This window comes from Hemicordylus capensis, chromosome 3 (assembly GCF_027244095.1).
Source record: "Hemicordylus capensis ecotype Gifberg chromosome 3, rHemCap1.1.pri, whole genome shotgun sequence".
In the NCBI taxonomy this organism is placed as follows: domain Eukaryota; kingdom Metazoa; phylum Chordata; class Lepidosauria; order Squamata; family Cordylidae; genus Hemicordylus; species Hemicordylus capensis.
Window position 1 is genome coordinate 326,353,930 of NC_069659.1, and position 16,866 is coordinate 326,370,795.

The 16,866-nt window shown below is 45.0% G+C and overlaps 1 long non-coding RNA gene across 3 annotated transcripts in view; it reads right to left on the bottom strand.

The window, feature by feature from the left end:
• Window positions 1-11,048, bottom strand: part of LOC128351653 (uncharacterized) — a 41,919-nt gene extending 30,871 nt beyond the window's left edge. Inside the window, exons 1-3 of one of the 3 annotated variants that reach the window (XR_008319950.1) lie at window positions 10,798-11,048; window positions 2,252-2,364; window positions 139-232 (exon numbers count right to left, since the gene is read on the bottom strand). This is a non-coding gene — a long non-coding RNA (uncharacterized LOC128351653). Of the gene's footprint in view, window positions 1-138; window positions 233-2,251; window positions 2,365-6,223; window positions 6,319-10,797 lie in introns of those variants that run through there. The other 2 variants (XR_008319948.1, XR_008319949.1) reach the window with 2 other exon arrangements.
• Between the last annotated feature and the right edge of the window lie 5,818 nt (window positions 11,049-16,866).

Sequence of the window (16,866 nt, forward strand, 5' to 3'; positions counted from 1 at the left end):
GTGTATAGTGGAAGTATTATAATTTTCAAGTCCCTCATCTTTCTGCAAGGTGTCTTTTAGAATATACTCCAACAAACTTCTTGAATCAAACTTTGAATTGCCTTCTAAACAGGTTGCCCAGTCTGTCTTCAAGCTTACCTCTCTGTATGCAGCAGTCAATCACACCCAGGAATGTTCACTCATGTTGCATATGTTCAGTTTGTGCTTTCCTGCCTAGAAAGTGAATAAAGTTCTAAAAGGAAAAAGAAATACGAAGCAGGCTTCAATGCAGGGTTTCAAGAGTTCTCTAGCACAGAAATGTGTAACAAGCTTGTCGACAGAACAAATATGCCTCCTCTCATGGTTGCAATATCTGTGTCCATCTGTTTGACTACTTCCACAGAAATCTTGTGATGTGGTGTTTAGGCATAGATATAGAATCTAACTTTCAAGCCTGAAATATACAGTGTTCAGCTCTCCACTTTGTGGTTTAACTATCTCTGGCTTCTGACCATTTCCCTGGGTAGTTATTTCTTAGATGTCTGTCATCATTTTCAGTCTGCTGGGGTTGGAATTACTGACATTGAAACTATGCAGTCCTCAGCTTGTAAATTCTCCCTTACATGCTTCTGGATATAACTTGGGATCTAATACTCTTTATTATTCCTTTGCAACCTATAAACCAGGAATATCCCAAACCCTTGTTAGTGCAGATCTCACAACTTCTGACTGAAGATTTGTCTACAGAGAGCTAATAATGATACTGGCTAACATCCTGACTATGAAGCATCCACACTGTGGAGAGTTTCCCCACTAGTACTACACCCATGTGCTTAGCAAGGGCAGCAAGTGAATTTTGATGATCTGCTTTGCTTCCAGAAATGCCCTGTGACCATCTGAGCCATGTTTCCAGGTGGCACAGAGCTAGGGATGTGCACGAACCAAGTTTTGTGCACAGGTTCAGCACCACAGGGAGAGGGATCTTTTTTTAAAGGAGAGTAGGTCCTTACCTGATCTCCGCCACCGCATGCAGCTTCCTGCTGTGCGAGTGCCATTTGTGTGATCAGCATGGTATGGCTGACCACGCAAATGGCACCCATGCATGCATGGACACTGTGTGAGTGCTGGTGCCACATATGGGTACTTGGGGCAAGTGTCATCACAGCTGGAAGCTGCATGCAGCAGCAGAGAGCAGGTAAGGACCTGCTCTTCTTAAAAAAAAAAAATCCCACTCCCTGCTTCCCTCAGCACCGAACCGGTTCAGCCCTCATCCGAACCAGTCCCATGCTGAAACAGGCACACGAACCTCGGCTCGTGCACATCCCTACACAGGGCACTTCTGGAAGCAGAGTAGAATTCACATCCCAGGGAGTCAGGGAGAGGAGTAGGTACAGAACAAGCCATGCCTGCAAAATGTTTACCCATGTGGCTTGCTGCACTGACAAGGAAGCTAGAGGAAAGGGAAGGAACCAATCACAATATTATTATTATTATTATTATTATTATTATTATTAATTTGATTTCTAGTGTGATGGCCTAAAGGTTAATCTCCAAATACTGTGAATTATTGCTATTATTATCTCTTGTTTACACAGTCAGACAGGTGTTATTGACTGGTTTGTTTTATCCAGACATCAAGTCCTTCCCAAGGACCTGGGATGCCAGAATTTTATTGTCAATTGTTCTAGATATCGTCGCAGAATATAGGCTGTTCCCAGTAAAGCTGCTTTATTATTATTATTATTATTATTATTATTATTATTATTATTATAACATTTTTCAACAAAAACATTATCACAGCTGTTTACATAGGAAAAGAATAATCACCATAATAAGATTTTTGACTGGCTCACAATCTAAAAAGAAACACAAGGGAGACACTAGCAGCAGCCACTGGAGGGACACTGTGCTGGGGCTGAAGAGAGACAATTGCTTCTCCCCTGCTAAGTATAAGAGAATTGCCACTTTGAAGGATGCCTCTTGGCCAGTTAGCAGGGGCTGACTGAAATCTAGCAGCTGAGTTAAATGGAGCAAGGTAAATGCTCCAGACAGCTGGTCGGGGGAAAATGGTCTAAGTGCAAATTGGTTCTGTGGCATGATTTGAAGTCACATTATGCAGCAACTATGTGCAACTAAACAAGTCTACGTCTGGTCCAAGACTGGATGGAAGACCACCAAGAAACCATCCATCCATCACCTTGAGTTCCATGGAGGAAGAAAGGTGTATGTCATATAAAAGATTCTGTGAGATGACTGTTTCTCAAAGACCTACAGAAATGTTGCCTTGTCCCTGCCTTTGAAGGTGTGCACAGCAGACTCAGCTTCTCCATTTGTAAGGTATGTCATCCTATGAAGCCATAAGTGGTTGCTGAAGGGGCTTTCAGCCTGTTAAAGAGTTTTCACATGGTTAATCATCAGTTATTTTGCCAACTAATCACTTGACATGACATATCAGATAGGGCTGTTGTAAGGGTTACAAGATAATGAGGTTGTTCACATGACCAGTTCTACAGTGGGGAGAGTAACTTGAGCAGGGGGAGAGTAACTGGCCCTATCCACCCCAGCACAGTACCTCCAGTGACTATTGCTGGTGTCTATCTTATATTTCTTTTTAGTTTATGAGCCCTTTGGGGACAGGGATCCTTCTTTTTTGTTTATTGTTTCTCTGTGTAAACTGCCCTGAGCCATTTTGGAAGGGCAGTATAGAAATTGAATGAATGGATGAATAAATAAATAAATAATACAGGGGTAGAACAGGGCTACCCCAGGGGGGCTGGTTGTGTGTGGTATCGTGATAGGTCCTGATCCCGGCGCGCCACCCCTGGGTAGCCCTGCTTCTGTACCTAGGCTATAAGTGAGGTAGGAGAATGCTCATGTGCCTCCTACCTGTCACCTGGGTCATGTGGGCTTTCGGGCTGCTGGTAGCCATTTGGACCATAGAGCTGGGGAGAAGGGATGTGCAAACCAGTTCGATATCAAGCAGGCTTGACATTGAACTGGTTTGGTTCAACAGTTCGGGGTCAAGGCAAACTACTCCAGGTTTGACTCGATCCTGGACCAACACACACACCCCTCTGCCATTTTTTTTTGGGGGGGGGTGTTCACAATCTTTTTTCTCAAAAAATTTTTTTCACTTACCCGCTCCAGGGGCTTCTCAGAGGAGGTCACACAGAGGTCCACTGGGCATGAGCAGTGGCCTCAAAAATGGCCACCACGAAAGAGGGAAGGCTTGGAAGGGGTCGAAGAACCCCCGAATGGGGTTATTTATGGCATAATGAAGGATGGAGAGGAAAGGGGGAACCTCTGAAGATACACACACCCACACACCCGTGGCCTCATAGAAGCCCCCAGAAGGGGTAAGTAAAAAAAAATTAAAAAAACATTTGCAAAACCCACCGGACTGGGGGGTTCAATAGGGGACAAAACCAAACTGGCCTAGTCCGTTTTGGGTCCAGTTCAGATTTGAACCAAACTGGGCAAGCCGGTTTCATGCACACCCCTACTAGGGAGAAGGAGCATCCCGGCAGCCGGAATTTCCCCAATGCATCACTGCTCATGGGACTGTGGGATTGCCGTGCTGTCCTCCCCCCCCCCCGCGCATGTGGGCATGCAGGTGGCAGAGCCCTGTTCAGGCCCTGGATCATGTGGGGGGAAGGCAGGCAGACTCCTGCCTTTCCCTCAGCCCCTCCCCCAGTCCCAGTGGCTGTGTGAATGACCTTAATGTTTGTGAAGTGCTTTGAACATGTGGTCTCGTGTAATATTAGTACTCGATCAATTCAAGCTTGCAGCCCTAGGAGTGGATCCAAATATCCTGTTCATGCATAGGTGGAGAAAAAATAGTGATTTCTCCATCTGTTCTTTAACTCCCACTCCCCACCACATGCTCCATTAAAATCTGATTTGGTTAGTCCCCTGACAGTTTCGAACCAGTTGGGGGGGGGGCTGCATACAGATATGGGGATGAATTTACAAAAAGAAAGAACAACCATGCAAATGACTATTTATTTGTTTGTTTGCTTGTTTGTCTGTTTGTTGAATTTGTATTAAAAAAACCAAGTTTGACTAAAAAGATTTAAAATACAAGGATAAGAACTGTACAAAATACACAAAAGCAGCAGTAGAGACAATCATATAAAAGCCTGGGTAAAAAGCCAAGATTTAACACGCTTTCTAAAAACTGTGATGGAGACTGAGGAGCGAATAGCACTGGGAGAGGATTCCAGAGTCTGGGGGCAGCAACAGAGAAGGCCCTGTCCCGTGTGCACGACAGCCAAGCCTCACTCATTGTCAGCACCTGGAGCAGAGCCCATTCAGATGACCTCGTCATCTTCCACTCATGCTGCAGATCTGTGGCTCTCAGCCCTAGATGCCATGAGAGGTCAAACTTCTCCCTGGCACCAATCCAAGCTTCATAAGTAAACCTTTACTGGATTAGGCTGACTATTCTTATCCCAAGCAGCATAAAAGCAATGGCTCTGCACCTCATTTCTTGTGCTGATTGATGGTGTAGATTTGGAAGTGGGCAGACACCACTTGCGGCTTATGCTTTATGAAAATTAAAGACATGCTTAAGCAGTGTTGATAGCACTAACAGATTAGTTAGCTCTATCATAAGGCTGGAAAAAGTGAATACAAAATGTCTCATAATATCGTAGGAGATGTTAGATGTAGGCTGCCTCATCTGGGGGCATAAACAAAGCTTTTATTGGCCAATGTAAGTGAATGAAATAGGAAAAATAGTATCAATTTTGATGGTGTCACAAAACTGAAAGGGCTAGTGTGTAACTCCCCCACTCCACCCCAGAACATTTAAACATAGCAAAATCAAGAGAGCAGTTAAAAAAAGAGAGAGAAATTTAAATAATTAACACTGCAGAAAGTTGATGAACGAGCAATAACTGATTATTAAGAGATGAAGAATGACTACAGTATTTGCAAGAGAAAGCTATTAACCACTAGATGGAGCACTTGTGATTCTGAAAAAAAATATTGGGCCCTGAAGAGCTCAAAGCCATTTGGGGGAGGACTATTCTGCCTATCAATCTCTGGCTGCATTAACAAGAGTGACCCCATATGCCCTGAAGACTGTTTCTTCTCTTCGCTGCCTTATATATTTCTCTAGCTTCTCTTGGGCCAGGTCAATTGTGCTGTATCACACACATTGAGAAGTTGCTACCCAGCCAAGGCCTTTTCTGCTCACCACATCTCATTGTTAGACAATCTGCTGCTGTTATTTGACTAAGGGGATGCCCTTGATTATTTCGAACCAGTTCCTAGCTCTGTGTGCAGCAGATCATGTATTCATAATGATTTCCCAACCCTAGTATGCTGCAATGAGCAGGCTAGGGCAAAAAACAGGCATTACCCTCAATATAGCTGCCACCAAAAGCCACAGCCCTGTGTCAAGTTCTCAGCTACTCCACTGGAATGTTTTGGCCTACTTACCTCTGTTGTAATCACAATGCCTCCTCTCCACATCCCTGACTGGCCGGAAATGTCCGATGTGAAGACATAACAAGTCTGCTGAAGTATCTTCAGGAGGCAAGAGGTGATCTTGACACGAGGCTGTCACTTTCATGAGTAGCCCCAGGTCAAGAGAAATGTTCACTTCCACCACCACCCCTCAAGGAACATTCTTCAGAATACATTGAACATCCTAAATTGGATGTTCTGTCTGTCGTCTTCTTACACACACACACACACACACACACTTTGCAGGTCCCCAGAATCAGCAAATATTTTAGGCTTCATTTTACCTTCATCCACTCCTACATCAATAGCTGCAACTCTTAGGAGGCTTTTGGAATTATGGGCTGACATCCAGACTCATGTCACACTAGCACAAGGAGAATGTTGCATTAACTAGTTCCTCTAGGTCAGGGACTAGTGTTCTAGACTAATGTTGTCTGGCTGAAATAGGGGGCACTTGTGCAACCTGTGGCATGCCTCCTGCTGTGAAACCCCTTCCTCAGTCCAGATACATTGCAGGGAATTGTGTAAAGCTATCCATTATCTGTGTTGCACAGCACAATGCTTGCACAAACAGACCAAGACCACAAGAGATCTCACACCTTTGAGCATCTGCTCAGCTATATGAGCCTCTTGCATGGATGCATCTTTGTCCATTGCACTAGTTCAGCATTAGTCTAATCTTCCACTGTTACAATTGATTTGAGAATAGAATGGGGCTATTATTTGCATCTTCAGTAATAACAGCAAGTCCTCCAACCAAAGAAAGCCTTACTTTTCACAATGATTTCCAGATTCTTCTTTTCTTACTGGTGGTTCAGGAGCTGCAGCCACAATCTGAATTTAACAGACTACCTGGCTGGTTACAGAAAGACTACATGTTCAAAATACACGAAAAAGAGCAACAAAAACAAAATTGATCATATCTTGCGGTCCAAGGCACTCCTGTGGCACTCCTCAGAATGACACACATTTAATTTACAATAACATTAATTAACCCCTGTCAATTACACTGTAATTACTCAGTGACTGAGTGTCTAATTGACAGTAATTATTACCTTTTCATACTATTAGGCAAAATGTGATTTTGTTTTTCTGTGCACTATTGAATAAGTCATTTGATCCAAAGTGGGCAGAGAGATCAGCTTGTAGCATGTGGTCACTTTGTCTATTTAATAATTGCAGTAACTGAAGGAGTATAATTATTATGACCCATGATTAATCTTTTTTCATTTGAATGTGTGTAGTAGGTGATGAGAGTCTACCATTACTGTTTACTTCCATATCAGCTCCCCCCCTCCCCAAATATGCCTGTTGGCATCTACAAATTAAATTGAGTGAAATTTGCAAACCTGTGCCATAAACATTCTTAATTAAACATTTATATACTTCTTAAGAGTGAGTTATTCCAAAATTATGCTTCTTTCAGGACATTCGACACATCCTTGCAGCTTCAATGTAAAGAAAAGAGACAAGGAGATATTTTGTACTTACAAAATGCAACAGAGCGACACAGTGCCTCTTAAACGGAGGGCAGTTGCAAGATTTGATCAGATATCATATCCAGCTGCTGTCTGGATTCTCTATTTTGTTGTCATCCCCAATCTGCAGTATGATGTCATAGCCTTGACATTTACAAAGCCATTTCACAACAATACCAGACTCCATGACAAAATACGGAAAACCTTTTGGAAAGTTAAGATACCAGCAAATGTGAGACTGCACCCCGAAGAACCATGAAGGGCAGGAATTAATGCAGGGCTGCTCAACATTGGCCTTCCAGCTGTTTTTGGACAACAGCTCCCAAAATCCCAAGCCACAGTGGCCAATAGTCAAGGATTATGGGAGTTGTAGACCAACATCTGAAGGAGGACTGGTTGAGCAGCCCTGAATTAATGGCTAATGTTATTCTTCAAACATTTGCATAAGAGTTCATGCAGTGCTATAAGTAGATTTATAGCAGTCCTCATGTGTTTGCTGGCACAAGAGGTGTATCCACTGGCACAAGTGGAAGTATGTCTTTGGGTTTCTCTTTCCTCATGCAACATGAAGTGTAAAACAGCCCTTCCATGGATGGAGGATGCCTTCCACATACAGAAGTACACCACCACCCCACCGCCAATAACAACGTAAGAGCCTTACTGGATCAGACCCAAGGCCTCTCTAGTCCAGCAGTAGGGGTATGTATGGAACTGGCTGGTCCAGTTCGGTTTGAGTCTGGCCTGGAACTCCGGAACCCCCTCAAACCCCCCCATTCAGTTTGGTATGGGGGGAGTCGTGAACATTTTTTAAAATTAAAAAATTTACTTACCACCTTTGGGGGAGTTGTTGGAGGCAGCGGGGGGGTGGGGTAAGTGGAGATTCCTCCTTCCTCCACTGGCCTCTCTTTATGTTGCCACCGGCCATTCAGCTAGCTCTTCGGCCCATTTGGGCCTTCCCCCTCTGGCGTGGTGGCCATTTTGGAGGCTGCCATGCCTGTGCAATTGTCCTCTGCATGACCCAGGCCACACAGAGGCCAATTGCACAGGTGCAGTGGCCTCCAAAATGGTCACTGCACTGGAGGGGGAAGGCCTGAACAGCCTGTAGCCGGCCAAACAGCCTGTAGTGGCAAAAAGGGAGGCTGGCAGGGGGAGGGGGAACCTCCATGGACCATCACCCCCGCTGCCTCCAACAACTCTCCCAAAGGGGGTAAGTTAAAAAAATTATTTTAAAAAACCTGCGACCCCCCTGAACAGTCAGGGGGTGTTCCATCCAGGGATCTGACCGAAAAGTGGATGGTTCGGTTCAACCCTGAACGGCTGAACTGAACAGGTTTGACGTTGAACACATTTGACGTTGAACCTGTTTGCACATCGCTATCCAGCACCCTGTTTCCCACAGTGGCCCACCAGATGCCTTGGTAAGCCAGACAACCAGGAGATGAAGGCATGTTCCCTCTATTGCCATTACTCCCTTGCAACTGGTATTTGGAGGCATCCTGCCTCTGAACATGGAGGTAGCCTATAGCTATCAGGACTAGTAGCCTTTAATAGACTTGTCCTCCATGCATTTATCTAAGCCTTTCTTAAAGCCCTGCTTAAAAGGAACACATTGGTGTTGGACCTTTTCTTTTCTCCATCTAATTGGGGACACAGTTCAGATAGGGCAAAGCCTGCCTCTTACCTTAATACCTGGGTTTCCAGGAGCACGAAGCAGGTTTCAATCAGATGAGGGCATGCCCCCAAACACCCGGTGCTATGGAACACCGGTGGGAGGGGGCGCTTCTCCTCTTTTCCCTGCTTGTGGGCCTCCCAGATGCATCTGGCTGGCCACTGCATGAATCAGTAGGTTGGACTAGATCAAGCCTGCTCAACTTAGGCCCCCTAGCCTTTTTTTAGACTACAACTCCCAGAATCCCCAGCCACAGTGGCCAATAGCCAGGGAATATGGGAGTTGTAGGCCAACATCTGCAGGAGGGCTGAAGTTGAGCAGGCCTGGACTAGATGGACCTTTGGCCTAATCCAGCAGGACTTTTCTCATGTCCTACGTTTGGGCCCACTCAGAAGCATCCCCGGGTGCTGGGCTGTACTTCGGGCAGGGCAAGTAGAGTGACCACCTGGGCCCCACTCTTGTTGCTGATTTGCTCCAGAACCTGTACCCATCAGGGCTGTCTAAGGACACCCCTGCCTGCTTCAGCCCATTCTTCTACCTCATTGAATGGAACTCCTCAAGGAAAAAGTAAAATGCTTGACCATAGGTGGATGCATGGATGGATGGATGGAGACAGAGACAGGGACAGGGATTGAGAAACTGATATATGGGACATTTGACCTTGATACAACATGGCTTCTGCAGACAGTGACCATGCAGCAGCCAGCAGCATGCTTTGTGGTCTCTGCACAAAGCACATAAAGATGCACTGCATCACTCTATGGCCCATGCTACTGAATATGCTTATCCTCTTCCCACATTTCATTATTTTAAAAAACACATTTACCAAGGAACAACTAGGTGTTCATACTATAGTTTCTTCCCTGTGTGCAGGCTGAGCTTAGGGATTTCTTTTATTTCCGCCCCCGCATCCCCAAAAAGGATATCCTTAAGATATAGAAATAGTATCTGAGATGACCTGCCAGTTTTCTGAACTGCTGTAATGGTTATACTGTAAAGAAACTCTTGACAATGATGAATAACCTCTGAAACTTCGGAATAGCGGGCTTTGTTTATTTTGCCATCTTGTTGCATTTATGTCAGGTTTTCCACTTGGGGCTACACTTATTCTTTGAAAGCTGAACTGGTTCTCTGTCATTTGGCATTCTCTTCCCCCTTCCCTCTTCTTCTCCCTCACCCCCTCCCCACCTTCCTTGTCTGAGGCATTACATGGAAAAATGATGGCTTAAGATGCTGCAATTTCCAATTTGGACTTGAACATTGATTATCCGCTGCTTCAAACCTTTGAAAATGAATGGGCTAGGCCCTACTTCAGGGCTTTTCTCCAAATAGTTTCCAAGAGGAGAGGGCTGTTTGACTGTGTGTGTGTGTGTGTGTGTGTCTGTGTGTGCGCGTGCCTGTCTGCGTACTGGAAATTCTGAGCAGTTCTCTAGGCTGAATATGTTTGTTTTTGATGGTTATTATTCTCCAGCCATATAAAAAGCATTGTTTGTTGGACAGTGAATGCACGCATTTGTAAAAAGTTTCCTGAACCTGCTCCCTCTGCCCACTGTCCACTGGCACAGCTGAGACCACAATAATTCAACATTTGCATTGTCATATTGCTTGCTTTACATCATCCCAGTGGTTATATTGTTATTGTTATTGGCTGACTTTCTTTTGTTAGGGAGAGTGGCTGGCATTTTGACGAAAACAAGTTAGGCATTGCCTAATGTGTCCTTTTAATTTTCAATGGGACTACTTTGAGTAATTTTCTACAATATGTCAGGCATTTTTTGTTATTAGCGCAGACTGGTTGATGTTTCCTCAGTGGGAGTTTGTAGCTAGGAGATAGCTGGCAATCTCTGTTAGGTCCGACTAGAATACCACAAGTGCTGAATAAACTTTAAAGTCTTCCAGAACTCATCACACTGGATATTAACTGAAATGGGGTGGGAAGAAAGAGAGAAGAGCAGGAGAGAGAGAGAGGAGGAGGAAGTAGTAGTAGTAGTAGTAGTAGTAGTAGTAGTAATCAGATTTTGGACTTCCTCCTCATGCCCACCTCAGCCTCCCTGCTTTGCTTAACATCAAGCTTACAGAAGAATTCTGAATAACTTAAAAACTTGCTTACTATTGCCCTATTGTAGTTTGTTTTTGTAATGGACAAATGACTTCCTTTGATTTCTGGCAATTTGTAAGGTCATTCACACGGCCACTCACCCTCACGCTTTGGAAGGCTGGAGGGGAGACAGACTCCAACCTGGCTCCTGCAGATGATCAACTAATGCCCAGGGCTTTGCCGATTGCACACCCACACGTGCACCAGGGTGGTGATTGGCAGAGTGTCGGCGGGAGGGCGTAGCTCGCACTGAGTTTTATGAGAGAAAAAGTCCAGATGAGTTGTTCCTTTCTGGTGCTCATTGGGCATAGTTCGAACAAGAGCTCACAAGGGTTGTTTGAATTCCAGGGGTCTGTTCTGGAACATTCAAAAGTAATAATAAATAAGAACATGCCGCTGAGCCTGCACAGAATATTTTTCTATCAGTAGTGATGCTACATAGCCTGCTATAAGACCTGGCTCCAGTCAAGCTGGAGATGGGACAAGAAAGCCTCAAAATTACGCAGGAAAAAAATGAACAAGCCCATCCTGGAAGCCTTTCTAGAGGTTAAGGAATATCCCCTGACTTACTCCCTTACTTCTGTACACTCCCCTCCTTGGGCCAGAGCTGCTTTATGGTGACCAAGCTGAATCCTTGCAGACAACTGCAGGTTTGAGTCTTGACACTCACCTCTGCACATCAGGGATTGGGTTGTTGTCTTTCCCTTAAGTCAGAGGTTTTGGCTTTCCTGCAGCACTACCTCTGTTCTTGGATTTAAAAAAATGCATATGGGACATGTCTAGCAGTCTGACATCTCTCTATGATACTTGAAGTGGTCAGTTGTGCCTCTCAAGGCTGCATGCTTCCCTTTCACTTATTGTGCCTTCCAGAGCCTATGGATACAGTTCAATACAAAATTAAATGTGCTTAAATTCATTGATTTCAATTGACTTTGCACTTAACTCTGTTTTGGATTATGGCCTGCTTTTTAAATTTTTTTATTTTCCCTAAGTAATATCTGGAATCCTCACTTACTATAACAATGATGTTGAAAGGTTGTGCCACATGGAACATCCCTTTCCCATAAAACATAACAAGGCTATTCACACACATGTGCAAAACCGGGCTAAGGGACTCCAGCCCAGTTTTGCACGTGTGTGTGATCTGCTGGGATCAGGCCGATCCCAGCGGCACTACAGAAGCAAACCCACCTATGAAGCCTTCCTTGAAAATGGGGTTAGGAGAGAGAGCACCCGTTTCCTTTATCGTGTGTCAGCCGTGGCTCAGATGACACTTTTCCAGTCCAGGCAATTAAAAACAGGACACACCAAGTCCACACCTATTGTGATTACTTTCATGGATGTTTCACAGATGCTCCAGTGGTTTCAACAACAAACAGCAGCAACAAATATTTATATACCACTTTTCAACAAAGGTTTCCAAAGTGGTTTACATTGAGAAATAATAAATAAGATGGATCCCTGTCCCCAAAGGGCTCACAATCTAAAAAAGAAATGTATGACAGACGCCAGCAACAGTCACTGGAGATACTGTGCTGGGAGTGGATAGGGCCAATTACTCTCCCCCTGTGAAATAAAGAGAATCACCACGTTAAAAAGATGCCTCTTTGCTCCGTTAGCACATTTGAGGACTAGGGCTGTCACTCAGTTGCAGAGCATCGGTTTGCATGCAGAAGGTCCCAAGTTCATTCCTCGGCACCTCTAGGTATGGGTGGGAAAGCCTCTTGCCTGAAATTGTGAAGAGTCACTGCTGACTAATGAATTAGATGGAGCAATGGTCTGACTTGGTATAAGGCAGGGATGTTCACAAACCTGTTTGGAGGCCCTTTTACGGGCCTACGAACAGGTTTGAACACCGGGGGGGATTCAAAGTTCAAGGCTGGGGGTGCCACTTTAAGTTCAAGGCTGGGGGTGCTCTTACCCCTCCCCCCACTTTCCCCCCACCAGCGCTCATTGCCTGTAAAAGCCTTTGGGGTGGAGTGTACCTCCCTGCCACCCCTTTACCCTCTTCAGCTGGAAGTGGCCAGAAGTACTGGGTGCGCATGCATACGTTGCGTGCACGCACACCCATCTGACGAGCATGCGTGCAACATGTGCACGCACACCCGGTACTTCCGGCCACTTCTGGCCGAAGAGGGGGAAGGGGTGGCAGGGAGGTACACTGCCACCCCGAAGGCTTTTACAGGCAACGGGTGCCGGCGGGGGGAGAGCTAAGTGCACCCTCCGCGACCCTTAAAGTGGCATGCCCCCCAGCCTCAAACCACCCCCACCTGGTTCCGTACACATCCCTAGTATAAGCTAGCTTCCTATGTCTTTATTGTGGGGGGAGCTATTTTTCTGAACAGCAGCTCTACACACAACCCATAGTATTTCAGGCTAGCATCTGCAGGGGCATAACTATAATAGGGCAAGGGGAGACGGTTGTCTGGAGGCCCACTGCCTTGGGGGAGCCCAGAGGCAAGTCACATGACTGACTTCCCCAGCCACGCACCCACCCAGGCTTCCTTCACTTGTATTCATCCTCCGAAACTGATGTGAGTGTTAAGACCTGGAGCTACCAGAAGAGCATGTCTTTCTCTAGTACCATTAAATGACTTGCATCATCCACAATTTACAAAACTTAAGATTTTACTTCAGTGAGGGGGGGCCCATTTCAGAATCTTGTCTCTAGGCCTGCTCCAATCTTGCTATGCCCCTGAGCATCTGGGTTGCATGTCAAGCAGCCATGCAGATAACAGTCCCCTTTCAGACACATAATAAAGGGATGTGCTGGAAGGAAGTCGGGACATCCGCAAAAGATGTCACAACAGGTGCGCTTCTGGCTCATCCCTTTTAAAGTTATGTGGGCCTGAAAAGTATCATCCATTCCAAACAGACCCAATAAAGTCCTTTGATCTAATTTTTCAGCTCATCATGACAAAAAAAAGTACCTATCCTTCAATATGTTAACCTTGTTGGTATTTAAGAACATAATCCAATGTCTATCAAAAATTTCAAGAGGGCCTATCCAAGGCCCCACTTTTAAGAAAAGATCATTTCATCGCATTCAAATTAGCAAAAGAAGAAAACAAACACAGTCAATAGACTGAAGATGCAGATTAAGTAGCTAGATTTAAACATGCTGAGATGCAAGAAAGTCCGCTTTTGAATCACAGTTGGCTCTGAGGCAACAACTTTTACTCATCCATGCCGAACAAACAAAAATGCATTGTTGTGCAGTTGTGGAGCCAAATTTTATGGCCATGGGAATAAACCCAGAGGGTGAATGGCATGGCAACTTAAGTAACACATCTCTGAATTTGAGTTCAGACCAAAAGACTAATCGCTTCTTCTGATACAACTGTGGTAATTAATACCTCTGTGGTTTATTACAAGGACCTCTACTCTTGCTTTACACTATTAAAGGGCTTAAGAAGTGACCCTGAGTGGTTTGTGGAACAGCTTGATTTTGGAAGTCTAAGGAAGAGAAGGTTCGGTAATGCTGGGAAAGTGATTCTCCAAGAAAAAGGTAATTTGGCCTGTCACTTTAATACATGAAGGTTAAAATCCCCAGATAGGAAGGGTATCAGATGGAATTCATATCTGAGCTGTCATATCAAAAGCAGGTATTGTGTGATCGGTACAATACATGGTGACTGGCAAGTGCTGTGGTATTGTGCAAATGCTACACACTTATAATCCTGTGCTGTGGGCAAATGATTGTAGCCAAGCTACCGTTTCTTTGCTTTTAATCCTTTTAGCTGCAGAAGCACAAGTACATCTTTCTAGCTTTATATGGCCCTGGGTTAAGTCACTCAATTATTTTCAGTAGGTTCTCTTCACAAGAAATTGTCTTTAATATTTGGGGTTGCAAACTTCATAAATGATGCAAAGAGGAGATGGAAATGTTCAAAAAGGAACTTTATTTGGCACAGTGAGAACCTTAACATCATGTATTATTAAAAAGGCTGCTGCTCTAGATTTTTGTTCCTTATCCCGTGTTCCACAGAACTGTTTCCCTCCATACAACCACTCACAGGACACTTTGGTTCCTGCTACACATCACTAACATTACAGTACCAGCCACAGAGAGAGACTGCATGATGATTACACTGACCTACCGCCTCTCAGGTCTAAAAAATGGCCTAATACCCTACGATAATGACCTAAACTCCAAGGTCATCGTATCGTATCATAGCACCACTAGCTTATTTCTGATCTTATAATCACTAACTTGGACTTTTGGGAATCAGAGCTTGAGCAACTTGAAATGCTTAGAGTGAGTTAGCACCTCATAGGTGTTACTGTACTGTATGCACCATAATAAGATATTTGAAAGGGACGGCCTCTTAATACAAACAGAACTTGTGTGGACAAGACACACTGAACATAGAATTTAATGGTTCATCTGAATCTCTCATCTATTGCCAAGATTGCTTTGAAGTAAGTTTATCAAACTAACTAGTAGATTTGAGCAACTTCCACACCCTGGGCTGTATTCAGAATAGGGTTGGTGGGGGGATTTATTTTACACACACATACACTCCTGGGACCATTCTGAAGTTTGAGCCCTGAAAGACTCTTGATAATGCCAATCGGAGCATAATAAAGCCTTGGAGGCCTCCTGCTACCCCATTGCCAGTCCTACTTCAGTTTCTCCAGAATTTCCCCAGCAGGGTCTATCTTTCTATGTGTTGCTGCAGTAGTGACCAGGACATTAGGAACCACAGGAAATGTTTCCATGGCTCCTGATTCCCTTAGCAACACATAAGCACACAAAATGTTCCCATGACTCCAGTTGTCCCTAACAATACAGAAGGTCCTCTCAAGAAACCTCCCCATGCCAAGTATGTTGGAGATAGCATCTCATACCCCCACTTTTTTGTTGTAATGGACTTTGACATAACATGTTCGAAAGGGCGGAGGTGGCTGTGAAAGTGGGGAGGGGAGTTCTTGTGTGAGTCAAGCCCACTAAGAAGCAGGTCTTCAGAGTTGCACTTTTAAAGCATATGGGTTTGATTCATAATTGGTTTCAGAATGCTTTTCTGAACCACTCCAAACAGTTCTCAGACCCATAACTTCCTCACACACTCCTGGTGTGGACCCTCTGAGTTCTAGCCATGGAGAAGAAAGGAAAGCAGATCAAGGCCTCTTCAATGAATGGGACCTTCATAAGGGAGAAGGTGCTCTCTGACATATTCAGATCCCAGGCAATTACAGACTTTTTCAAAGGTGTGAACCAGCACCTTGAACTGGGCCTAGAAGCTAATGGAGCCAATGTCGCTGTGATAGTATGTCTTGAACCTACTCCTGCAAATACATGAGCTGTGGCATCTCGGTGCACTAACTGAAGCTTCCTAAACATTTTCAAGGACCGCCCAACACAAAGTGCATTCCAGTAGCCCAAATGTTACACATTTGGTTACACATGCCCTATAGCAGGGCTCCAAAATGTCCAGGCGCTCACCATGGTGCCTGGAAATTTAAGCGTGATACCTGAGCCAGGTGATGGATGGATGCAACCAGGAGCAGGAGTGAGCAAGCAAGATGGGAGTGCCTTACTTGCTGCTCCTCCTCCTGATCACATTGGTCTATCACCTGCCTGAGCCAGGTATGGACATGACAAGGAACCTGCCCCCACCTTACTTGCTCACTTCTCCTCCTTCTAGCATCCTTCTGGCTCAGGCAAGAGATGGATAGATGTGACCAGGAGGAGGAGGGTGCAAGCAAGGTGGGGCAGGTTGTTCCCTCCTCTTCCTGGTTATGTTGGTCCATTATGTGCCTGAGCCAGATGGATGTGACCAGGAGGAGCAAGCAAGCAAGGTGAGTGCAAGAAAGGTGGGGATTGGAGGATGTTGCTGGGGGTGAGAGGTGGTGAGACTGCATGAAGCAGAGAGCAACCTGGCTCCTAAATCTTGGGACTATTAGATCCAAAGAAAATTGTAGAATCCAAGGGAAAGAGTTGTGGTATGCAAGGACAAGGAATCAGAAATATTAACAGTTTAATGAAGTAGATATTGAGGCTATTCTCACGATGGGGGAAACCGGGCTAAGGGAGCCCGGTGGTTCCACGGCGGCTAGCCCACCAAAGTAGTCCTCCCCTTAAATGAGGTTAGTGGAGCTAGCAGTCCGCTAACCCCATTTTCAAGATCATGAGGTGCCGCAGTACGGCGAATTGTGAGTAGACCCCC